At 40.3% G+C, this 26,567-nt stretch overlaps 1 pseudogene; it reads left to right on the top strand.

Annotated features, from left to right (window-relative positions):
- Positions 1-3,655: 3,655 nt before the first annotated feature.
- LOC122659248 lies at positions 3,656-24,168 on the top strand (annotated as a pseudogene).
- The last annotated feature ends 2,399 nt before the right edge of the window (positions 24,169-26,567 follow it).

Raw genomic sequence — 26,567 nt, 5'->3', positions numbered from 1 at the left:
GCATTAAGCCGATTGGATGTAAATGGATCTTCAAGAGGAAGAAGGGCACGGATGAAAAGGTCGAAAGATTCAAAGCAAGACTGGTGGCAAAGGGCTATACCCAGAAAGAGGGTATAGATTATGAGAAAACCTTTTCACCAGTGGTGATGATGAAGACCATCAGGATTTTATTGGCAATCGCCGCATACTTTGATTAAGAGATCTGGCATATTAATGTGCAAACTGCATTCTAAATGGATTTCTTCAAGAAGAAATTTACATGGAACAACCAGAGGGGTTCTCTTCCTTGGAGGAAGAAAGAAAAATATGCATATTGCAGAGGTCCATCTATGGGCTGAAGCAGGCTTTTAGGAGCTGGAACATCAGGTTTGATCAATCAATCAAATCATTTAGTTTTGACCAAAACATGGATGAACCATGCATTTACAAGAAGATCAGTGGGAGTGTAGTATGTTTTCTTGTTTTATATGTAGATGACATCTTGCTTATGGGTAATGATATAGGGTTTCTTTTATTGGTGAGACAATGATTGTCCACAACTTTCTCGATGAAAGACCTTGGTGAAGCTAGCTATATCCTTGGGATCAAACTCGTAAGAGAACGCCAGAAAAGGATGTTAGGCTTGTCACAGGCTACCTATATCGACAAAGTCCTGGCTAGATTTAGCATGGAGAACTCCAAACAGGGAAGTGTCCCTTTTCGACTTGGAGTCAGTCTTTCCAGATCTCAATGTCCTCAGTCTCAGACGGATATTGAAGAGATGACGAAGATTCCCTATGCCTCGGCGGTAGGGAGTCTTATGTATGCTATGTTGTGTACAAGGCCGGACATTTGCAATGCAGTAAGTATTGTGAATCGTTATCAGTCTAACCTTGGACGAGAGCATTGGACTACTGTTAAGGATATCCTCAAGTACCTGAGAAGGACTAAGGATTATTTCTTGGTTTTTGGATCTGATCAGTTGTCAGTTCTGGGTTATATAGACTCAGATTTCCAAACTGACAAGGATGACAGAAAATCCAACTGGGATGGTATATCTAATGGGTGGAGGTGCCATTGTGTGGCGGATTGCAAAATAGAAATCTACAGCCGATTCCACTACCAAAGCAGAATACCTTGCAGCTTGCGATGTAGCAAAAGAAGGTGTTTGGCTGAGGAAGTTCCTATTAGATTTGGAGGTTGTCCCTGACCTTGTCAAGTGCCTCATTCCCCAGTTATATGGCAACAGAGGGGCTATTGCACACGCTAAGGAGCCTAAGGCTCATGAGAGGAACAAGCACGTGCAGCGAAAGTGTCACCTCATCAGAGAGATTATCCAGCAGAGTGACATGAGTATCTCCAAAGTGGACACTACTGAAAATGTGATTGATGCCATGACAAAAGGGTTTGTCTCCTAAAGTGTTTGAAAAACACATGGAGAGCATGTGTTTAAAATGTATGGAAAATTAGCTTTGATGTACAAGTGGGATCAGAATCTGGAACCAGTGCTGTTTTTGGAAATGGTTTTTCCAAAACCTATTTTACATAAAATGATATATTATTTATAGTTATTTAATTAAAATGTTTTATAGAGTTTTGTGGGACCCGATCATATACACAGACACTCTTATATGAACATGTTCTATGGAATGGGGTTTGGCAATACTAGTGTATATGCCCTAGATTCCATAACGATGGTGTTGATTAGTGGAGGGTGGTACATGATGATTTATTATCATGTAGGGGTTTATTTGGATTTACTAAAATAATTGGTTATTTATTTAATTAATGGATATGGTGATAATTGTAATTATCCATAAATTAAAATAATTAATTAATTATACTATTCCCTATTAGATTCTACTTCTTCACCAATTAGAAGCACTACAGGATTAAACAAGATCAAGCTAATGAGGAAAGAGAGTGTCAGACTCTCACTGGGAATCATCCAAGCAGGGTTTTAGAAACCCTATTATTTAAACACACCAAGGAGAGGGGGCAGCCCATGTTTTCTCCAGCCCTTGGACGAATTTGGTTCCCCCCCCCCTCCTTAGACGAATTTGGCTCTTCCTCTCTCTCTCTCTCTCTCTCTCTCTCTCTCTCTCTCTCTTGTGATCTCTTCTCTCCCCTTCTTCTTGCTCTCTGGTATTTGAGAGTTAGGGTTTTGAAAACCAAGATCTGTGCTTGAAGAACTAAAGAGGATTTAGGATTGGCTTGGAGAACCTTGGCTGCACCATTGGAGGTTTAGATCTGTCTACCTAGAGTGCTTGTTGGAGGAAGAACCATTGTCTATTGGAGGAGCAACACTTGAGACTCATCAGGTTAGCATGTTCTAGTTAATTCCTCTGGTTATTAATTATTGATCATTCATGGGATGTGAAAGAAACCTGAATCGATTTCTTTCCGTTGTGCATTCGGGTATGGGATGGATCCCTCTTTCCATGGGATGGAAAAGATATGAAATTTCTCTCTTGGGGATCCCATAATTTTATGGGACAAGTAAGATGGATTGGGTAATGGTTTATCATACCATATCCTAATTGGGTCACGGTAGGGTACCCATGGGCGACCATGGGCAACCCTAAAATTTATGTAAGGCGCCCTAGGACAACCCAAACTTTTCAATATTTGTGAACCCAGCTTGATACATGAGTACGACGATCCCAAGGATTGCAATTTGACTAACACTCCCCTCCACCACTAGTGCCCCCTTGTTCTGATTGTTACCAGCACTCAACACCGAAACATCATCAGCCCCACCGACATTTATCTATCTCTGTCAATTAGTAGTAGTATACTACTTCTGTATCTATTTGCATTTAATACTATAACATCCGATGATCCAACAACAACACACAAAAAGGGAGAAGAGAAATATAAGAGAAAAATATTTATCAAAAACAGAAGGCAAAACCTGTCTCTCTTTAATTTCCAAATTCCTTCTCCTTAGTCTTATGAGGGGGGATGGGGGTGACATGCAGGCGAGGAAGGGGGAAGGCAAGGAAATGGAGAGGGGATGGTGGGCACGGTGCAGGAATTAGGGAAGGAAGATACAGGGGAATGGACATGAAATGCAGAGAGCTGGGCAACAGAGGAAAAGGGGGCCAATGGCTACAGGGAGAAAACATAAGAGTGAGAGAGAGGAGAGAGAGAAAGGGAGAGCCAAATTCGTCCAAGGAGGGGGGGGGGGGTAAGGCCCATCGACTTCATAGTGTTTACTTAATTCAAGATCAATGGTATTTTGGTTATTCTGCATAAGTGCTATCAAACATTGAACGTGTCTCACAGGGTTTTCAGTAAAAAGGGTGTTTTGAGATAAATTTCCATTGGACAATCTTTTGTCTAATCTTAGAAAATTTCATGATTAGATTATTGAGGTAACATGCCGTTTGACCCTATTCATCATATTCAACTTTTATCTAATCTTAGAGATTTGGCTCATAAGATACTATTTTGAGCTTAGAATGCTGCTTTACCCGATTTAATTACTCTAATGTTAGAAATTTGGGTTATCAGATCAACCTATATATACAAGTTGTTTCCCTGTCAAGGATGTATATGATCGATAATGGAGTACTCTAAGAGAAAAATGCTACTTCTTCTAGGTTTAAGCACCCTGCTGTGTTTTTCAACTTCACTACTGACGCATGCAGATGCAGCAGCAACACAGGTCACTTATGACAATGGCCAACTTCTACTCAATGGAGAACCCAGAATTCTGGTTTCTGGGGCTATCCATTACCCACGCAGCACAGCAGAGGTAAAGTAGTATGAACTTTTTGATGAGTTTCTTTTTCTTCCTATTAATTTGTTCATATAAATAAATAGAGATTCCCATGGGTTCGGATCATATCTGAACGGATCTGGGAATGCAACGGAAGAGATCAAAAACCAGCCTTTGATTACAAGCGCACGAACTCGAACGATCTCCTTTACGATCTTCGAATATCTTAAAAGGTTTTTCCACGAAGAAAAACTTCACACCACGAATCCTTGGGATGAGATGGAATCCCAAGAGGACACAAAAACTTGGAGAATAAAAAGAGAGGGAAATTTTGGTTTCCAGTGTTAATGATATGGGGCCTTAGGGTTGGAGTATCTATATATATATATATATGTAGCCAAAACCCTTAGGTACCCCACCTTTGCAATCTTTCACTCTAAATAGGAAAGGGAGAGAGGGAGTCGTTCACTTAAAGTGAACGGCTCCCTCCCCTTGCTCACAGGTTGGGTTAGGCCACCCCACATGGGTACCATAGATCGGGTCCAAGACCCAGATCCGATTAACAGTTCAAATCATACACTTCATTGGAAACACCATTATTAATTTCTACATTATTGATTCAGATGTGGCCAGATCTTATCAACAAAGCAAAAGAAGGTGGACTCGATGCAATTGAGACTTACATTTTTTGGGATTTCCATGAGCCCAATCGTGGCGAGGTTTTAATCTCAATCTATAACTGATGGTTTATGAACAAAATATGCCTATTAACACATTCTAACTGTTTTTGTACCTCTTTCTATTTTTTTTTTGGTTTTCCTGTATTTTCTCTACTTAGTTCCATTTTGAGGGAAACCTAGACATCATCAGATTCTTCAAGACAGTGCAACAAGCTGGGCTATATGCCATTCTTCGCATTGGTCCTTATGTCTGTGCAGAATGGGACTATGGGTATGTAATTCATATAAATATGACTCACTAAAAGTTCAAGTTTTTAGGTGAAACGGTAGCGAACATGGTATATTGAGCAGGGAAGATCTGGACATTTCTTCTCCCTCTGTGCTGCGTGAGCTTCACGTGCAAGGATCATAGGATCTTGACTTACACGTGTGGAGAAGTGTTGATGTATATAATATTTACACTGCCTTCACTAAAAGTTCGAGTTTTTAGGTGAAATGGTAAAGAACAGAAAGATTAACATGGAAATGCGACACCTTTATCCAAAGGGTGCTAACCTGTATACTTTCATTATTTATATAGACTCCACAATTACTAACTAAGTGCCTTTTCTTTTTTATCAGAGGATTCCCAGTGTGGTTGCATAATCTACCAGGAATTGCATTCAGAACAGATAATCAAGTTTACAAGGTTAATTCCAACGCAGAATTCCATTTTTGTTGCTTACATATAGGGAAAATGTTCTTTGCAGTAGAGCGCGCGGATGCGATACCGCTACGCGAACATGGTCCTACTTACATGGCTAAACAAGCTAAACAATCTCATTTTTTTTTCTTATAGGATGAGATGCAAAAATTCACCACCAAAATTGTTGACATGGCTAAACAAGCTAACCTCTTTGCTCCACAAGGAGGACCCATAATCCTTGCACAGGTCTCATTGTTTTTGTTGTTGTTGCTACTATTATTAATTAATAATGTTATCCCTAGCTATATAGTATGATTACTAATTATTTGAATAATGTTTGGTTGATATCTGTACAAAAGATTGAGAACGAATATGGGAATATCATGAAACCATATGGAGACGCAGGGGAAAGCTATATTCAATGGTGTGCAAAGATGGCTCTATCTCAAAATATCGGAATTCCATGGATCATGTGTCAACAGGACGATGCACCACAGACTGTGGTATACATAAATATCATTAATCATATATTTCTTCCTTCTTGCTTCTGTTGGGTATGTTTGGTGTTAATAATTAATAATGCAGCAAAACAGAGATTTGCAAAAGAAAAAAGAGAATACAAACATAGAACACAGAGTTATGTGGTTCACTCAAGATGGATATGTGCACGACCGAGCGACAACCAAAGAGCTTCCACTATTCTAATGAAGAAATTATAAACACATACACCTCCTTAGAAGATAACTCATATATATAGCATCTCATGTAGTGCAATACAGATTAATCTTAATCTCCAAAAGTACAAAATTATCCGCAATATAAACGACTCTCAAAAATTCAACTTGGGGGCTTCCAAAAGATTTAGATTAATTGAGATCAAGCTTCATTAATAGCATCTGGTTCTTAATTATTATTATTATTATTTTTTATATACACTTGTTTGGCTCTTTGGTAATTATATTCCTTCTTGTTTGTATTTTGGATCAGATAAACACACATAATGGATTTTATACCAGTTTTGATTGGAAGCCAAACAATCCAAAAAGTCCTAGAATGTGGACTGAGAACTGGACTGGCTGGTAAGTAAGCTTTTAACTCTTCAAAATTACTACCAACAACCCAAAAATGTCCTAAAATTTGAAGGTTTTCTTTCTTTCTTTCAGGTTCAAGGGCTGGGGCCTCCCAACCCACATTAGAGCTGCTGAAGATGTGGCTTATGCAGTTGCCCGTTTCTACCAATTTGGTGGTGTCCTCCAAAACTACTATATGGTTAGTTTCCCCTAGTCAGATTAACACCTACACTATTAATTAATAGAGACTAATCCTTTGATTTGCAGAAATGCTAGTTAAGAAACCAAACAATTAATATATAAATAGGAGAAGTTTGTGGCGTTTGCATAAACATACATACATACATACATAGGTGGATTTTACTTTTATGTACATTGAGAAAGAATTTAATATTTTCTTTACTTCTTTCAGTACCATGGAGGAACCAATTTTGGTCGTTCAGCTGGCGGACCTTATATCTCAACCACTTATGATTATGACGCCCCACTTGATGAATATGGTAATTATCAATTCAAATTAATATTAGACTTGTATGTGGCCACTATTTAAAGAAAGGGGCGCTGTTTTCGGGGCCGGAGCGCAGGCTGCTCCCAGGCACATGGGGGTGAGAGTAATTACAACCCTGCCCCCTTGAGTGGCAGGCCCATGTGCTTGGGCATAGCCTGCGCTGCGGCACAGAGAACATTCTCCTTTAAAGAAAATAGAAGAATAACTTTACCCCCACTTCACGAAGAGGTTGTTTCTTGACTCAAATCCACAATCATTAGGTTGAAATGGAGCAACTTTACCATTGTGTTGAGACCCACCCTCTATTTGGACTAAGGGTGTCAAAACCAAACCGAAACCAAATATCAAACCCGAAGCTAAGCCGAATTAACCGAACCGAACTGAATAAATTTGGGTTGGTTTCGGTTCTAGTAAATGATCATTTAATCTGGTTCGGTTTGATTTCGGTTTTAGTTTAAAAACCATTGGTTTGAACTGAAACCGAACCAAATACCACATTTAAATCCAAAATTATTATTATTTTTTTAAATGGTGTTGCCTTTCGTTTTGGAACTATAATTTTGATGTGTTTTTCTGACTTTATTAATGGGTAAGCTGAAAGATAAGATCAAAAAATGGAGAACTCACTGGGATTCTTATTTATTTATTAATATTTCTGGTTCTTTTAAGGTTTTGTGAGTATTTTATTTATACAAATGGAGTTTCTTCACAATTGACAGTCTAGCAGAATGGAACCGTATTGAAGAACCAAATTGGAGAACCAAATTAAACCCGTATTAGAAAACCAAATTAGAACCGTAACTGAACTGAACTGAACAAGAATCAAACTGAAACCGAACCGATTGACACCCTTAATTTTGACATCACAACAGAAGACTTGAAATTACAGAAATGCAATTACTATTACTGGCATTACACATTATAATTACTAAAATGCCATTGTTACTTCTAGTTTGCATTGCAACATAAATGAACTACTAGACCAATAATGTTGGCCACGTTTTAACTTGTAAAATACCAAACAAGGAGAGGGATAGGCACATCGCCCGTGTGCGGTAAATTAACGGATTATACCAATGGGGGAAGAGAGAGATAGACATAGTGGGTCCTAGCTTATGGTACACCAGCAGTGTGCCCAGCCTTTTCCCTTCAAATAATTAAGATGGCATTTTGACACCAAAAAATACCCTTATGATTATAATGACTTTCTTCTCTATAAAAGGAAATTTTAATATATCAAACTTCTCAGGGCTTCTCAATCAACCAAAGTGGGGACACCTAAAGCAACTTCATGAACAGATCAAATCAGCTGAGAAGATTCTCACTAAACAGTCAATTACACACAAGGACATCCAAAACGGTGTTGTGGTATATTTTTCAATAACCCATCCTTAGTAATTCTTCTACCCATTTTTGTTTTCTGTAAATCTTTGGAATTGAGAATGAGAAAAGAAGTAATTAATGTTGTTTCAATTTGTTTTTAGTTTTCTACATTCATGGACAGCTCTACTGGAAAATCATTCTGCTTCTTGAGCAACAATGATACTAAACAAGATTTGAATATTGACTTGGGAAAGAATGGCAAGTATTTCTTGCCTGCTTGGTCTGTTAGTCTTCTTGCTGACTGCAACAAAGAGATCTACAACACTGCTAAGGTAATTAACAGGGAGAATTTATTTACTTACTTTGATAATGAATTTGTTTTAATCCTTTCTTATAATTGAAGTTTTTCATTGTCTTCCAAGGGTTTCAGAAGTTCAAGTTTTTTTTTGTAATTTTCCAGGTCACCACCCAGACATACTTGAAGAAAAAAAATCCAAGCAATGTTGATACTCAATTCAATTGGTTATGGAAGGCTGAGCCCTTGAAAGATGCTCTCACAGGAAAGGGATCTTTAACTACAAACAAGCTTCTTGAGCAAAAGGCAACAACTGCTGGTGCCAGTGACTACCTGTGGTACATGACTAGGTAGCTTTTGGTCACCCTTCATTCTTTCTTCTCTTGTTTTTGGTTTTTCCTATGAGGCAACCTTTGTTAGGGACTTGGGTAGAATTCATCTTAGGAGGCGCACCAGGTGCCCATGCCCTGGCTCTACCGTAACATTAGCTTTGATACTACTTGTATTGGACTAAGTAACCACAAGGAAGAACCTAAGTAAACAATCACACACAATGCAATGAGTTTAGAATTTACCGTGGTTCGGCAAGATTGCATACATCCACCCAGAACTAGATATTTTATACTATTTCCTGAAAAAACTTTCTACACTACTCTCCCCCTCACAAAGTACTTCATTTTGCTTGTAGTTAGGGTTTTTCACATAGAGACAATATACAGGAACCCAAAACTCTAACCCCAACAAATTGTAAGTTGCGTGCCTTACTTTTTAATTTGATCCGATCAGTATATTAATTATGTTGTTGTTGGGATTTTACATTCAGTGTGAACATCTATGATTCTTTCGGTAAAAATGCGATCCTGCATGTGAATACAACAGGCCATGTACTTCATGCTTATGTCAACAAGAAGAGAATGGGTAATAATTTAAACTTGATTAGCTTAAATTTAACTTTTTCTTCCCCCAATTATTTAAGTTTTAATGTTGATTTAGATGTTGTAATCTCACCTATTAACTTAAATTTCTAAATTTAATTTGGTGTATTAACAGCATCTGATTGGAGTAGTGGTGGTGGTGGTTTCGTGTTTGAAAAACCAGTCACATTGAAGATAGGCATTAATCACTTATCTTTACTTAGTGCCACAGTTGGATTAGCGGTACATAGTTCAATTTTCTCAGTTACCAAGTTCACAATTAAAATAAGTGAAAGTTAGAAGAAGAAAAAAAATTCATCAATTTCTCATTTGTTTTTTCTTTTCTCTTTTCCTCTTTCATGCAGAATTATGGTTCATATTTCGATTTGGTACCCACTGGAATAGTTGGTGGTCCAGTTAAGTTAATTGGAAATGGTAATGTTACTAAAGATCTATCATCAAACGAATGGTCCAATAAGGTAATATATATTATTAATAATTTTGAATTATTGATTCAATTAATAATGGTTGGTTCATTCTTTTAAGTTTCATAATTAGGGGTGCAAGTTTAACCTTCACGGCCCGAGCCAGCCCATAGCCCGAACAAAGCCTTGGCTGAGATACCTTGACCTTGAAAGCGGGTCAGGACTGGAAATTTCTAACCCTGAGTTAGGGTCGGGCTGGGTTAGACCAGGGTTGAGACCTCAAGCTGAGTACGACTCAACCCTGTCTTCTTCTTCTTCTTCTTCTCATCCTGACCCAACCCCTACCTTCCCCCTCCCCATGGTCAGGGCCAATTAAGGTCAGCCTGGCCTGGCCTGGCCCGGAGGGCGAATCAAGATTGAATTTTTCTGGCCTTGAATAAGGGCTGGACCGGGCCTAGACCCAGCTTAGGGGACTCGGACTTGAGTTGGAATTTTAAAAAATCCGGCCCAACCTGATCCTGTTGCAACCATAGTTCAATAACACAAATTCCAACTTAAATTAATTATTACTTTCTTTGGATGCAGATTGGATTGAACGGTGAGAACAAGCAATTCTGGGATGATAGACTTTCCCGGGGTAAAAAATGGACCTCAGAAGGACTACCCTTGAAGAGGGCAATGACGTGGTATAAGGTACACACACCCTCACTCTGATATAACACATTATTAATGTTAACTAAGTAGGATTTGAGGATTTGAGTAATTAATATATTAATGTGTGTAATTGTTAATGGCGGACAAGCTTCAAGGCCCCTGGGTAATGATCCTGTGGTGGTAGATTTGTTGAGTATGGGGAAGGGACATGCCTGGGTGAATGGACACGATTGGAAGATTCGGCCTACCATGATTTCTAAAGCTCCTCGGGGTTTCGATTGCCTTTGAGACATGCGATTATCGTGGAGAATACACTGATAAAAAATGCATGATTGATTGTGGCTTTCCTTCTCAAAGATGGTAAGAAAGCTTATTTCAAGATTTATGTAGTTATGTTACTCACCATATGAGTAAGTACCAGCATAACCAAATTTGATATACCAACCAGGCTGGGCTTGGCCCAGTTTTTGAAAACCCAGGTCCAGGCCAGGGTCTGTATGGCTCAGCCCAGGCCTAGTCAGGCTCAAGGTTGGGTTGGGATATCTCAGGCTATGCCCAACACTGCTTAACTCACCACAGGCCAAGTTTGGTATAGTTTTTGTTATTTTATGTTAAATTTACACAAATATGAAAAAATTAATTTTTATTTTTCAACAAAGGCCTTTGGATTCCCCAGTAGTGAGGAGTGATTTGATTCAGATTGAAGGAACAAAAAGAACCAGGGACAGACCTAAAATGATCTTAGGGAAAGTAAAAGCTCGAATAGAGCCGATTGGAGCCAAGGATCCATGTAGCTGACCTCATTCAGTGGGGAAAAGGCTGAGTTGTTGTATAAAAAAATTTAATTTTTAGCCTAAATATTTATATTCTTAACATTTTTTATCAATCATGTATATTAAATATAAATTATGATACTTAATTCATAGCCCTAATCTCGCATACATAACTATATAGAGTAGGGCCCGGCTAGGCCAGGTTCAACGCCAAGCCACAGCCCAGGCCCGAATTGGCCCTAGCCTAGCTAGCAGGCAAGGCTAACCCAGATCCTAAAATTTTTGGTTTGGTTGAGGCTTGCTGTGCCAAACTTGCACCCTTTTTTTTTCTTCTTCTTCTTTTTCTTCTTATAAGCTAACTATGAAAATTACTATAGGTACCACATCCCACGATCATTCTTGAATGCTGAGGACAACACATTGATCTTGTTCGAAGAAATGAGTGGAAATCCGACACAAATTAATTTTCAGACGGTCACAGTAGGAAAGGTATGTGGTAATGCATATGAAGGAAGCATCTTGGAACTCTCATGCGGCATAAGTGGAAAAATCTCTGCTATTGAATTTGCCAGCTTCGGAGATCCCCAAGGCACATGTGGATCATTCAAGAAAGGTAGCAACGATGCTCCCAACACTCTATCTGTGTTGCAGAATGCATGTTCAGGAAAGGAGTCTTGTTCGATCAATGTTTCAGGAACAACTTTTGGATTAAGCAGTTCCAACTCCAACACCCCCAAGAAGTTGGCAGTGCAAGCTGTTTGCTAGAGAGAGATATTTTGAGTTCAATTTTGATCATCTTACTTTTTTGAGAAATAACACATTGTTGAGACCATTTTTGCTTGATACCATAATGTATTGAAATCTTACCAAAAAAATAATTAATGCATTGGAATATTGTCATAGTTTCCTTAAAATTTCTTGACTCTTTTGCATCGCAATTCCCAAAAATTGTGGTTGTTTCATTCTTTTAAGTTTCAAAATTAGGGGCGCATATTTAACCTTCATGACCTGAACCCACCCTGAGCCTGAACAGGGCCTTGGCTGAGATACCCTAACCTTTAAGGCAGGTCAGGATTAGGAACTTTTAACCCTGAGTAAGGGTCGGGCCAGGGTTGAGACCTTAGGCTGAGTACGAGTCAGTCTAGCTCAGCCCAACCTTGCCTTCTTCTTCTTCTTCTCATCCTGACCCAACCCCTACCTTCCCCCTCCCCATGGTCAGGGCCAATTAGGGTCAGCCCGGCCTGGCCCGACCCTGAGGGAGAATCAGGATTGGATTTTTCTAATCTTGAATAAGGGTCGGACCATATCTAGACCCAGCTAAGGGGACTCGGAGTTGAGTTGGAATTTTAAAAAACCCAGCCCAACCTAATCCTGTTTCAGCCCTAGTTCAATATCTCAAATTCCAACTTAAATTAGTTATTACTTTCTTTGGAAGCAGATTTGATTGAACGGTGAGAATACGCAATTCTACGATGATAGACTTTCCTGGCACAAAAAATGGACCTTAGAAGGACTGCCCTTGAAGAGGACAATGATGTGGTATAAGGTACACACACGCTAACTCTGATATAACACAATATTAATGTTAACTAAAAAAAAGTTGAGTATTTGAGTAATTAATATATTAATGTGTGTAATTAATGGCAGACATGCTTCAAGGCTCCTCTGGGTGATGATCCTGTGGTGGTAGATTTGTTGAGTATGGGGAAGGGACATGCCTGGGTGAATGGACACAGCATTGGAAGATTCTAGCCCACCATGATTTATAAAGCTCCTCGGGGTTTTGATTGCCTTTGAGACAAGCGATTATCATGGAGAATTCACGATAAAAAATGTATGATTGATTGTGTCCTTCCTTCTCAAAGATGGTAACAAAGCTTATTCCACTATTTATGTAGTTATGTTACTTACCATATGAGTAAGTACCAGCATAACTAGATTTGATATACCAACCAGGTTGGGCTCGGCCGAGTTTTTTAAAACCCTGGTCCAAGCTAGGGTTTGTATGGCTCAGCCCAGGCCTAGTCAGGCTCAAGGTTGGGTTGGGATATCTCAGGCTATGCCAACACTGCTTAACTCACCATAGGCCAAGTATGGTACAATTTTTGTTATTTTATGTTAAATTTACACAAATATGAAAATATTATATTATATTTTTCAATGGAAGCCTTTGGATTCCCCAGTATAGAGGAGTGATTTGATTCAGATTGAAGAAACAAAAAGAACTAGGGACAGACCTAAAATGATCTTAGGGGAAGTATAAGCTCAAACAGAGCCAATTGGAGGCCAAGGATCCATGTAGCCAACCTCATTCAGTTGGGATAAGGCTAAGTTGTTGTATAAAAAAATTTAATTTTTAGCCTAAATATTTATATTCTTAAAATATTATATCAATCATGTAAATTAAATATAAACTATGATACTTAATTTATAGCCCTAATCTTGCATACATAACTATATAGGGTAGGGACCGGCTAGGTCACCTTCAACCCCAAGCCGCAGCCCAGGCCTAAACCGGACCTAACCTAGCTGGTAGGTGAGGCTAACCCAGATCCTGAAATTTTGGGTTTGGTTGAGGCTTGCTAAGCCAAACTTGCACCCTTTTTTTCTTCTTCTTCTTCTTCTTCTTATAAGCTAACTATTAAAATTATGATATGTTCCACATCCCACGATCGTTCTTAAATGCTGAGGATAACACATTGATCTTGTTCGAAGAAATGGGTGGAAATCCCACAAATTAATTTCCAGACGGTCATAGTAGGAAAGGTATGCGGGAAAGCATATGATGGAAGCATCTTGGAACTCTCATGCGGCATAGATGGCAAAATCTCTACTATTGAATTTGCTAGCTTCGGAGATCCCCAAGGCACATGTGGATCATTCAAGAAAGGTAGCACCGATGTTCCTAACACACTATCTGTGTTGGAGAATGCATGTTCAGGAAAGGAGTCTTGTTCGATCAATGTTTCAGGAACAACTTTTGGATTAAGCAGTTCCAAGTCCAAGTCCAACACCCCCAAGAAGCTGGCAGTACAAGCTGTTTGCTAGGGAGAGATATTTTGAGTCCAATTTTGATCATTCTCCTTTTCTAAGATATAACACAATGTTGAGACCATTTTTGTTTGATACAATAATGTATTTAAATCTTATAAAAAAAAAATTAATGTATTGGAATGTTGTCATAGTTTCCTTAAACTTTTTTGACTCTTTTGCATCGCAATTTCCAAAAGTGGTGGTTGGTTCATTCTTTTAAGTTTCATAATTAGGGGCGCAAGTTTAACCTTCACGACTCGAGCCCGCCCTAAGCCCGAACAGGGCCTTGGTTGAGATACACTAACCTTGAAGGTAGGTCAGGACTAGGAATTTCTAACCTTGAGTCAGGGTCAGGCCAGGGTTGAGACCTCGGGTTGAGTACGACTCAGCCCAGCTCAGCTCAACCCTATCTTCTTCTTCTTCTTCTCATCCTTACCCAACCCCTACCTTCCCCCTCCCCATAGTCATGGCCAACTAGGGTCAGCCCGGCCTGGCCCAGCCCCGAGGACAGATCAGGATTAGATTTTTCTTATCTTGAATAAAGGCTAGACCAGGTCTAGACCCAGCTAAGGATACTTGGAGTTGAGTTGGAATTTTAAAAAACCCAGCCACCCCTAATTCTGTTTCAGCCCTACTTCACTATCTCAAATTCCAACTTAAATTAGTTATTACTTTCTTTGGGAGCAGATTGGATTGAACGGTGAGAATACGCAATTCTACGATGATAGACTTTACCGGCACAAAAAATGGACCTTAGAAGGACTACCCTTGAAGAGGGCAATGATGTGGTATAAGGTACACACACGCTAACTCTGATATAACACAATATTAATGTTAACTAAAAAAATTTGAGTATTTGAGTAATTAATATATTAATTTGTGTAATTAATGGCAGACATGCTTCAAGGCTCCTCCGGGTAATGATCCTGTGGTGGTAGATTTGTTGAGTATGAGGAAAGGACATGCCTGGAAGAATGGACACAACATTGGAAGATTCTGGCCCAATAAGATTTCTAAAGATCCTCAAGGTTTTGATTGCACTGAGACATGGGATTATCGTGGAGAATTCACTAATAAAAAATGCATGATTGATTGGGCCTTCCTTCTAAAAGATGGTAAGAAAGCTTATTCCACTACTCATGTAGTTATATGACTTAACCATATGAGTAAGTACTAGCATAACCAGATTTGATATACCAACCAGGCTGGGCTCGGCCCAGTTTTTTAAAACCCAGGTCTAGGCCAAGGTCTGTATGGCTCAGCCCAGGCCTAGTCAGGCTCAAGGTTGGGTTGGGATATCTCAGGCTATGCCCAACACTGCTTAACTCACCACAGGCCAAGTTTGGTACAGTTTTTGTTATTTTATGTTAAATTTACACAAATATGAAAAAATTAATTTATTTTTCAACGGAGGCCTTTGGATTCCCCAGTATGGAGGAGTGATTTGATTTAGATTGAATATACAAAAAGAACCATGGACAGACCTAAAATGATCTTAGGGGAAGTATACGCTCAAATAGAGCCGATTGGAGGCCAAGGATCCATGTAGCTGACCTCATTCAGTTGGGATAAGGCAGAGTTGTTGTATAAAATAATTTAATTTTTAGCCTAAATATTTATATTCTTAAAATATTATATCAATCATGTATATTAAATATAAATAATGATACTTAATTTATAGCTCTAATCTTGCATACATAACTATATAGGGTAGGGACCAACTAGGCCAGGTTCAACCCCAAGCCGTAGTCCAAGCCCGAACTAGCTCTAGCCTAGTTGGCAAGCAAGGCTAACCCAGATCCTGAAAGTTTTGGTTTGGTTGAGGCTTGTTGAATCAAACTTGCACCCTTTTTTTATCTTCTTCTGCTTCTTCTTATAAGCTAACTATTAAAATTACGATAGGTACCACATCCCATGATCATTTTTGAATGTTGAAGATAACACATTGACCTTCTTCAAAGAAATGGGTGGAAATCCCACACAAATTAATTTCCAGACAGTCTTAGTAGGAAAGGTATGCTATGAAGGAAGCATCTTGGAACTCTCATGTGACATAGGTGGCAAAATCTCTGCTATTGAATTTGTCAGCTTCGGAGATCCCCAAGGCACATGTGGATCATTCAAGAAAGGTAGCAGCGATGCTCCTAACACTCTATCTGTGTTACAGAATGCATGTTCAAGAAAGGAGTCTGGTTCGATCAATGTTTCAGGAACAACTTTTGGATTAAGCAGTTCCAACTCCAACACCCCCAAGAAGCTGTTAGTGCAAGCAGTTTTCTAGAGAGAGATATTTTGAATCCAATTTTGATCATCCACCTTTTCTGAGAAATAACACAATGTTGAGACCATTTTTGCTTGATACAATAATGTATTGAAATCTTACCAAAAATAAATAAATGTATTGGAATGTTGTCATAGTTTCCTTAAACTTTCTTGACTCTTTTGCATTGCAATTCCCAAAAATGGTGGTTGGTTCATTCTTTTAAGTTTCATAATTAGGGGCACAAGTTTAACCTTCATGACCCGACCCCGCCCTGAGACCGAACAGGGCCTTGGCTGAGATACCCTAACCTTGAAGGCAGGTCAGGACTAGGAATTTCTAACCCTGAGTCAGGGTCGGGCTAGGGTTGAGACCTCGAGTTAAGTACGACTCAGCCTAGCTCAGCCCAACCCTATCTTCTTCTTCTTCTTGTCATCCTGATCCAACCCCTACCTTCCCCCTCCCCATGGTCAGGGCCAATTAGGGTCAGCCCAGCTTGGCCCTGCCCTAAGGGTGGATCAGGATTGGATTTTTCTGATCTTGAATAAGGGCCGGACCGGGTCTAGACCCAGCTAAGGGGACTCAGAGTTGAGTTGGAATTTTAAAAAATCCGGCCCAACCTGATCCTGTTGCAACCATAGTTCAATATCACAAATTCCAACTTAAATTAATTATTACTTTCTTTGGATGCAGATTGGATTGAACGGTGAGAACAAGCAATTCTGGGATGATAGACTTTCCCGGGGTAAAAAATGGACCTCAGAAGGACTACCCTTGAAGAGGGCAATGACGTGGTATAAGGTACACACACCCTCACTCTGATATAACACATTATTAATGTTAACTAAGTAGGATTTGAGGATTTGAGTAATTAATATATTAATGTGTGTAATTGTTAATGGCAGACAAGCTTCAAGGCCCCTCTGGGTAATGATCCTGTGGTGGTAGATTTGTTGAGTATGGGGAAGGGACATGCCTGGGTGAATGGACACAGCATTGGAAGATTCTGGCCTACCATGATTTCTAAAGCTCCTCAGGGTTTCGATTGCACTGAGACATGCGATTATCGTGGAGAATACACTGATAAAAAATGCATGATTGATTGTGGCTTTCCTTCTCAAAGATGGTAAGAAAGCTTATTTCAGTACTTATGTAGTTATGTTACTCACCATATGAGTAAGTACCAGCATAACCAAATTTGATATACCAACCAGGCTGGGCTTGGCCCAGTTTTTGAAAACCCAGGTCCAGGCCAGGGTCTGTATGGCTCAGCCCAGGCCTAGTCAGGCTCAAGGTTGGGTTGGGATATCTCAGGCTATGCCCAACACTGCTTAACTCACCACAGGCCAAGTTTGGTATAGTTTTTGTTATTTTATGTTAAATTTACACAAATATGAAAAAATTAATTTTTATTTTTCAACAAAGGCCTTTGGATTCCCCAGTAGTGAGGAGTGATTTGATTCAGATTGAAGGAACAAAAAGAACCAGGGACAGACCTAAAATGATCTTAGGGAAAGTAAAAGCTCGAATAGAGCCGATTGGAGCCAAGGATCCATGTAGCTGACCTCATTCAGTGGGGAAAAGGCTGAGTTGTTGTATAAAAAAATTTAATTTTTAGCCTAAATATTTATATTCTTAACATTTTTTATCAATCATGTATATTAAATATAAATTATGATACTTAATTCATAGCCCTAATCTCGCATACATAACTATATAGAGTAGGGCCCGGCTAGGCCAGGTTCAACGCCAAGCCACAGCCCAGGCCCGAATTGGTCCTAGCCTAGCTAGCAGGCAAGGCTAACCCAGATCCTAAAATTTTTGGTTTGGTTGAGGCTTCTGTGCCAAACTTGCACCCTTTTTTTTTCTTCTTCTTCTTCTTCTTCATATAAGCTAACTATGAAAATTACTATAGGTACCACATCCCACGATCATTCTTGAATGCTGAGGACAACACATTGATCTTGTTCGAAGAAATGAGTGGAAATCCGACACAAATTAATTTTCGACGGTCACAGATAGGAAAGGTATGTGGTAATGCATATGAAGGAAGCATCTTGGAACTCTCATGCGGCATAAGTGGAAAAATCTCCGCTATTGAATTTGCCGACCGAGATCCCCAAGGCACATGTGGATCATTCAAGAAAGGTAGCAATGATGCTCCCAACACTCTATCTGTGTTGCAGAATGCATGTTCAGGAAAGGAGTCTTGTTCGATCAATGTTTCAGGAACAACTTTTGGATTAAGCAGTTCCAACTCCAACACCCCCAAGAAGTTGGCAGTGCAAGCTGTTTGCTAGAGAGAGATATTTTGAGTTCAATTTTGATCATCTTACTTTTTTGAGAAATAACACACTGTTGAGACCATTTTTGCTTGATACCATAATGTATTGAAATCTTACCCAAAAAATAATTAATGCATTGGAATATTGTCATAGTTTCCTTAAAATTTCTTGACTCTTTTGCATCGCAATTCCCAAAAATTGTGGTTGTTTCATTCTTTTAAGTTTCAAAATTAGGGGCGCATATTTAACCTTCATGACCTGAACCCACCCTGAGCCTGAACAGGGCCTTGGCTGAGATACCCTAACCTTTAAGGCAGGTCAGGATTAGGAACTTTTAACCCTGAGTAAGGGTCGGGCCAGGGTTGAGACCTCAGGCTGAGTACGAGTCAGTCTAGCTCAGCCCAACCTTGCCTTCTTCTTCTTCTTCTCATCCTGACCCAACCCCTACCTTCCCCCTCCCCATGGTCAGCGCCAATTAGGGTCAGCCCGGCCTGGCCCGAACCTGAGGGAGAATCAGGATTGGATTTTTCTAATCTTGAATAAGGGTCGGACCATATCTAGACCCAGCTAAGGGGACTCGGAGTTGAGTTGGAATTTTAAAAAACCCAGCCCAACCTAATCCTGTTTCAGCCCTAGTTCAATATCTCAAATTCCAACTTAAATTAGTTATTACTTTCTTTGGAAGCAGATTTGATTGAACGGTGAGAATACGCAATTCTACGATGATAGACTTTCCCGGCACAAAAAATGGACCTTAGAAGGACTGCCCTTGAAGAGGACAATGATGTGGTATAAGGTACACACACGCTAACTCTGATATAACACAATATTAATGTTAACTAAAAAAAAGTTGAGTATTTGAGTAATTAATATATTAATGTGTGTAATTAATGGCAGACATGCTTCAAGGCTCCTCTGGGTGATGATCCTGTGGTGGTAGATTTGTTGAGTATGGGGAAGGGACATGCCTGGGTGAATGGACACAGCATTGGAAGATTCTAGCCCACCATGATTTATAAAGCTCCTCAGGGTTTTGATTGCACTGAGACAAGCGATTATCATGGAGAATTCACTGATAAAAAATGTATGATTGATTGTGTCCTTCCTTCTCAAAGATGGTAACAAAGCTTATTCCACTATTTATGTAGTTATGTTACTTACCATATGAGTAAGTACCAGCATAACTAGATTTGATATACCAACCAGGTTGGGCTCGGCCGAGTTTTTTAAAACCCTGGTCCAAGCTAGGGTTTGTATGGCTCAGCCCAGGCCTAGTCAGGCTCAAGGTTGGGTTGGGATATCTCAGGCTATGCCAACACTGCTTAACTCACCATAGGCCAAGTATGGTACAATTTTTGTTATTTTATGTTAAATTTACACAAATATGAAAATATTATATTATATTTTTCAATGGAAGCCTTTGGATTCCCCAGTATAGAGGAGTGATTTGATTCAGATTGAAGAAACAAAAAGAACTAGGGACAGACCTAAAATGATCTTAGGGGAAGTATAAGCTCAAACAGAGCCAATTGGAGGCCAAGGATCCATGTAGCCGACCTCATTCAGTTGGGATAAGGCTAAGTTGTTGTATAAAAAAATTTAATTTTTAGCCTAAATATTTATATTCTTAAAATATTATATCAATCATGTAAATTAAATATAAACTATGATACTTAATTTATAGCCCTAATCTTGCATACATAACTATATAGGGTAGGGACCGGCTAGGTCACCTTCAACCCCAAGCCGCAGCCCAGGCCTAAACCGGACCTAACCTAGCTGGTAGGTGAGGCTAACCCAGATCCTGAAATTTTGGGTTTGGTTGAGGCTTGCTAAGCCAAACTTGCACCCTTTTTTTCTTCTTCTTCTTCTTCTTCTTATAAGCTAACTATTAAAATTATGATATGTTCCACATCCCACGATCGTTCTTAAATGCTGAGGATAACACATTGATCTTGTTCGAAGAAATGGGTGGAAATCCCACAAATTAATTTCCAGACGGTCATAGTAGGAAAGGTATGCGGGAAAGCATATGATGGAAGCATCTTGGAACTCTCATGCGGCATAGATGGCAAAATCTCTACTATTGAATTTGCTAGCTTCGGAGATCCCCAAGGCACATGTGGATCATTCAAGAAAGGTAGCACCGATGTTCCTAACACACTATCTGTGTTGGAGAATGCATGTTCAGGAAAGGAGTCTTGTTCGATCAATGTTTCAGGAACAACTTTTGGATTAAGCAGTTCCAAGTCCAAGTCCAACACCCCCAAGAAGCTGGCAGTACAAGCTGTTTGCTAGGGAGAGATATTTTGAGTCCAATTTTGATCATTCTCCTTTTCTAAGATATAACACAATGTTGAGACCATTTTTGTTTGATACAATAATGTATTTAAATCTTATAAAAAAAAAAATTAATGTATTGGAATGTTGTCATAGTTTCCTTAAACTTTTTTGACTCTTTTGCATCGCAATTTCCAAAAGTGGTGGTTGGTTCATTCTTTTAAGTTTCATAATTAGGGGCGCAAGTTTAACCTTCACGACCCGAGCCCGCCCTAAGCCCGAACAGGGCCTTGGTTGAGATACACTAACCTTGAAGGTAGGTCAGGACTAGGAATTTCTAACCTTGAGTCAGGGTCAGGCCAGGGTTGAGACCTCGGGTTGAGTACGACTCAGCCCAGCTCAGCTCAACCCTATCTTCTTCTTCTTCTTCTCATCCTTACCCAACCCCTACCTTCCCCCTCCCCATAGTCATGGCCAACTAGGGTCAGCCCGGCCTGGCCCAGCCCCGAGGACAGATCAGGATTAGATTTTTCTTATCTTGAATAAAGGCTAGACCAGGTCTAGACCCAGCTAAGGATACTTGGAGTTGAGTTGGAATTTTAAAAAACCCAGCCACCCCTAATTCTGTTTCAGCCCTACTTCACTATCTCAAATTCCAACTTAAATTAGTTATTACTTTCTTTGGGAGCAGATTGGATTGAACGGTGAGAATACGCAATTCTACGATGATAGACTTTACCGGCACAAAAAATGGACCTTAGAAGGACTACCCTTGAAGAGGGCAATGATGTGGTATAAGGTACACACACGCTAACTCTGATATAACACAATATTAATGTTAACTAAAAAAAATTTGAGTATTTGAGTAATTAATATATTAATTTGTGTAATTAATGGCAGACATGCTTCAAGGCTCCTCTGGGTAATGATCCTGTGGTGGTAGATTTGTTGAGTATGAGGAAAGGACATGCCTGGAAGAATGGACACAACATTGGAAGATTCTGGCCCAATAAGATTTCTAAAGATCCTCAAGGTTTTGATTGCACTGAGACATGGGATTATCGTGGAGAATTCACTAATAAAAAATGCATGATTGATTGGGCCTTCCTTCTAAAAGATGGTAAGAAAGCTTATTCCACTACTCATGTAGTTATATGACTTAACCATATGAGTAAGTACTAGCATAACCAGATTTGATATACCAACCAGGCTGGGCTCGGCCCAGTTTTTTAAAACCCAGGTCTAGGCCAAGGTCTGTATGGCTCAGCCCAGGCCTAGTCAGGCTCAAGGTTGGGTTGGGATATCTCAGGCTATGCCCAACACTGCTTAACTCACCACAGGCCAAGTTTGGTACAGTTTTTGTTATTTTATGTTAAATTTACACAAATATGAAAAAATTAATTTATTTTTCAACGGAGGCCTTTGGATTCCCCAGTATGGAGGAGTGATTTGATTTAGATTGAATATACAAAAAGAACCATGGACAGACCTAAAATGATCTTAGGGGAAGTATACGCTCAAACAGAGCCGATTGGAGGCCAAGGATCCATGTAGCTGACCTCATTCAGTTGGGATAAGGCAGAGTTGTTGTATAAAAAAATTTAATTTTTAGCCTAAATATTTATATTCTTAAAATATTATATCAATCATGTATATTAAATATAAATAATGATACTTAATTTATAGCTCTAATCTTGCATACATAACTATATAGGGTAGGGACCAACTAGGCCAGGTTCAACCCCAAGCCGTAGTCCAAGCCCGAACTAGCCCTAGCCTAGTTGGCAAGCAAGGCTAACCCAGATCCTGAAAGTTTTGGTTTGGTTGAGGCTTGTTGAATCAAACTTGCACCCTTTTTTTATCTTCTTCTGCTTCTTCTTATAAGCTAACTATTAAAATTACGATAGGTACCACATCCCATGATCATTTTTGAATGTTGAAGATAACACATTGACCTTCTTCAAAGAAATGGGTGGAAATCCCACACAAATTAATTTCCAGACAGTCTTAGTAGGAAAGGTATGCGGGAATGCATATGAAGGAAGCATCTTGGAACTCTCATGTGACATAGGTGGCAAAATCTCTGCTATTGAATTTGTCAGCTTCGGAGATCCCCAAGGCACATGTGGATCATTCAAGAAAGGTAGCAGCGATGCTCCTAACACTCTATCTGTGTTACAGAATGCATGTTCAAGAAAGGAGTCTGGTTCGATCAATGTTTCAGGAACAACTTTTGGATTAAGCAGTTCCAACTCCAACACCCCCAAGAAGCTGGTAGTGCAAGCTGTTTGCTAGAGAGAGATATTTTGAATCCAATTTTGATCATCCACCTTTTCTGAGAAATAACACAATGTTGAGACCATTTTTGCTTGATACAATAATGTATTGAAATCTTACCAAAAATAAATAAATGTATTGGAATGTTGTCATAGTTTCCTTAAACTTTCTTGACTCTTTTGCATTGCAATTCCCAAAAATGGTGGTTGGTTCATTCTTTTAAGTTTCATAATTAGGGGCACAAGTTTAACCTTCATGACCCGACCCCGCCCTGAGACCGAACAGGGCCTTGGCTGAGATACCCTAACCTTGAAGGCAGGTCAGGACTAGGAATTTCTAACCCTGAGTCAGGGTCGGGCCAGGGTTGAGACCTCGAGTTAAGTACGACTCAGCCTAGCTCAGCCCAACCTATCTTCTTCTTCTTCTTGTCATCCTGATCCAACCCCTACCTTCCCCCTCCCCATGGTCGGGGCCAATTAGGGTCAGCCCAGCTTGGCCCTGCCCTAAGGGTGGATCAGGTTTGGATTTTTCTGATCTTGAATAAGGGCCGGACCGGGTCTAGACCCAGCTAAGGGGACTCAGAGTTAAGTTGGAATTTTAAAAAACCCTGCCCAACCTAATCCTATTTCAGCCCTAGTTCAGTATCTCAAATTCCAACTTAAATTAGTTATTACTTTCTTTGGATACAGATTGGATTGAATGGTGAGAACAAGTATTTCTACGATTATAGACTTTCCCGGCATAAAAAATGGACCTCAGAAGGATTACCCTTGAAGAGGGCAATGACGTGGTATAAGGTACACACACGCTCACTCTAATATAACACAATTTTAATGTTAACTATGTAGGATTTGAGTATTTGAGTAATTAATATATTAATGTATGTAATTAATGGCAGACATGCTTCAAGGCTCCTCTGGGTAATGATCCTGGGTATGGGGAAGGGACATGCCTGGGTGAATGGACACAGCATTGGAAGATTCTGGCCCACCATGATTTCTAAAGCTCCTCAGAGTTTTGATTGCACTGAGACATGCAATTATCGTAGAGAATTCACTGATAAAAAAGGCATGATTGATTGTGGCCTTCCTTCTTAAAGATGGTACGAAAGCTTATTCCACTACTTATGTAGTTATGTTACTTACCTTATGAGTAAGTACCAGCATAACCAGATTTGATATACCAACCAGGTTGGGCTTGGCCCAATTTTTTGAAACCCAGGTCTAGGCCAGGGTCTGTATGGCTCAGCTTAGGCCTAGTCAGGCTCAAGGTTGGGTTGGGATATCTCAGGCTATGCCCAACACTTCTTAACTCACCACAGGCCAAGTTTGGTATAGTTTTTGTTATTTTATGTTCAATTTACACAAATATGAAAAAAATAATTTTTATTTTTCAACGGAGGCCTTTGGATTCCCCAGTATGGAGGAGTGATTTGATTCAAATTGAAGAAACAAAAAGAACTAGGGACAGACCTAAAATGATCTTAGGGAAAGTATAAGCTCGAACAGAGCCAATTAGAGGCCAAGGATCCATGTAGCCGACCTCATTCAGTTGGGATAAGGCTGAGTTATTGTTGTATAAAAAAATTTAATTTTTAGCCTAAATATTTATATTCTTAAAATATTATATCAATCATGTATATTAAATATAAATTATGATACTTAAGTCACAGCCCTAATCTTGCATACATAACTATATAGGGTAGGGACCGGCTAGGCCGAGTTCAACCCCAAGCTCCAGCCCAGGCCCGAACTGGTCCTAGCCTAGCTGGCAGGCAAGGCTAACCCAAATCCTGAAATTTTTGGTTTGGTTGAGGCTTGTTGAGCCAAACTTGCACCCTTTTTTGTCCTTCTGTTTGCGGCCCAAAACCACCAGGCTCTGGACAGGCTGGACGGGGAGAGAACTAAGGCTGGGTCCTTGGCGTTGGGCCAGGAACGAGAGAGAGCGTCAATTCGTGGCTGCACCCTCGACGGTTGTGAAGGGGTGGCCCACGTGGTAGAGGCACAGGAAGCCTTAGGCGCAGGCTTGCGTCTCACCGGGAGTAAGGTGAGAAACGACATTGGTGGGGCCCGCCACTGCTGCAACAGTTGGAGTGAGAGCAGGGGTTGATGGCCTACGTGGCAACATCTGATTGGAGCTCGAGAGAGATGGGCCGAATGGAGTGGCTTTGGAGGGAACGGTTGCACAAGCTGATAACTTCCAAGGCTTATCCTATATAAGGAGGGAGGCTTATCCGTGGGGGGGACACACAGACATCTGATAACCAGCACACTTCTCTATTTTTGTTTACTTCATTTGTTTATTGCTTTGTTTATTGTCTTTCTATATTGGTGCTTATTATCAATTGAGATCAAAAGGGATGTACGGTCACATACTAAGAGCCGCAAGAGTGAATCCGCGGAGCCTACACTTGTATCTGGTATGATTGATTGATATAATTTGCATTTTGTCTCATTATTGTTTGTGTTTTCAAATTGCTTTTGATTATTGCAAGATCTGTGGCATTTCGGGCTGTAGTTCGTAGTGGTTGGCTTAACCCAAAAGACCTTAGAGCTACTCAGGCAGGAGGGAAACCTACTAGCCTGGTAAGGAGTCAGATTAGGCTGTTTTCGGCCTCGTTTGAACCTGCGCAAAGGTTCTGGCACGCCCGCATTATTCGCACTACGAGTGTAACCCCGCGTGTGAGTGTTTGGGAGTTTTTATCACCAACACATTTTGGCATGCCCGGTGGGACCCTCATAAGCCAACGACTGCTATGGTCAAGTAAAAGAAAGGACTAGGATGTCCTCGTATCCAAAAGGAAAATATGGTGGATAAATAAATGGAGAATCCTATGGTGGATGAGTTTGTAGACCAAGCTGAGGACGAACCATGCGGTTCACATGGCAGTAACGCCAGCCATGACTCAGCACATCAGCTGGCAATTAGGGTGCATGACGCTGTAGACCCCCTCGCGGGCAGTATATAGCAGCTTGTGGACGTCTTTAGACCCATTTTCGATGATTTACGCCACATGATGGCTGCGGTTGATAAGTCCGTAGCCAGTCAGCAAAGTCAGTTCCAGGAGTTTTGTGAAACCCTTATTGCCCCGAGGCAGTAGGCCACGCCAGGGGCGAGACCGAACACCACAGTCACACCACCTGATGGGACTGCCGCAGGGGCCGAAGGTAGAGGACTAGAGGTGGGCCGCAAAGGTTTGTCGGCTCAGGCCGCATTTGGCGGCAGTTTGAGCCAAAATCCCATTGTTGGGGATCGGCCTAGGGTCAGTCTGCCAGCGACGACTTTCATCAATCCCCTGTATCAGGCCGCACCACCCGGCGTCCCCAACCCGGTTGGGAGTTATGTGGCCAGAAGCCCTCCTGCAAGCGTCCAGGGGGGCTCTAATCAGGCAACAACCCTAGG

The sequence above is a fragment of the Telopea speciosissima genome, chromosome 4 (genome assembly GCF_018873765.1).
Source record: "Telopea speciosissima isolate NSW1024214 ecotype Mountain lineage chromosome 4, Tspe_v1, whole genome shotgun sequence".
Lineage (NCBI taxonomy): Eukaryota > Viridiplantae > Streptophyta > Magnoliopsida > Proteales > Proteaceae > Telopea > Telopea speciosissima.
This window is presented reverse-complemented; position numbering and strand designations above follow the sequence as displayed.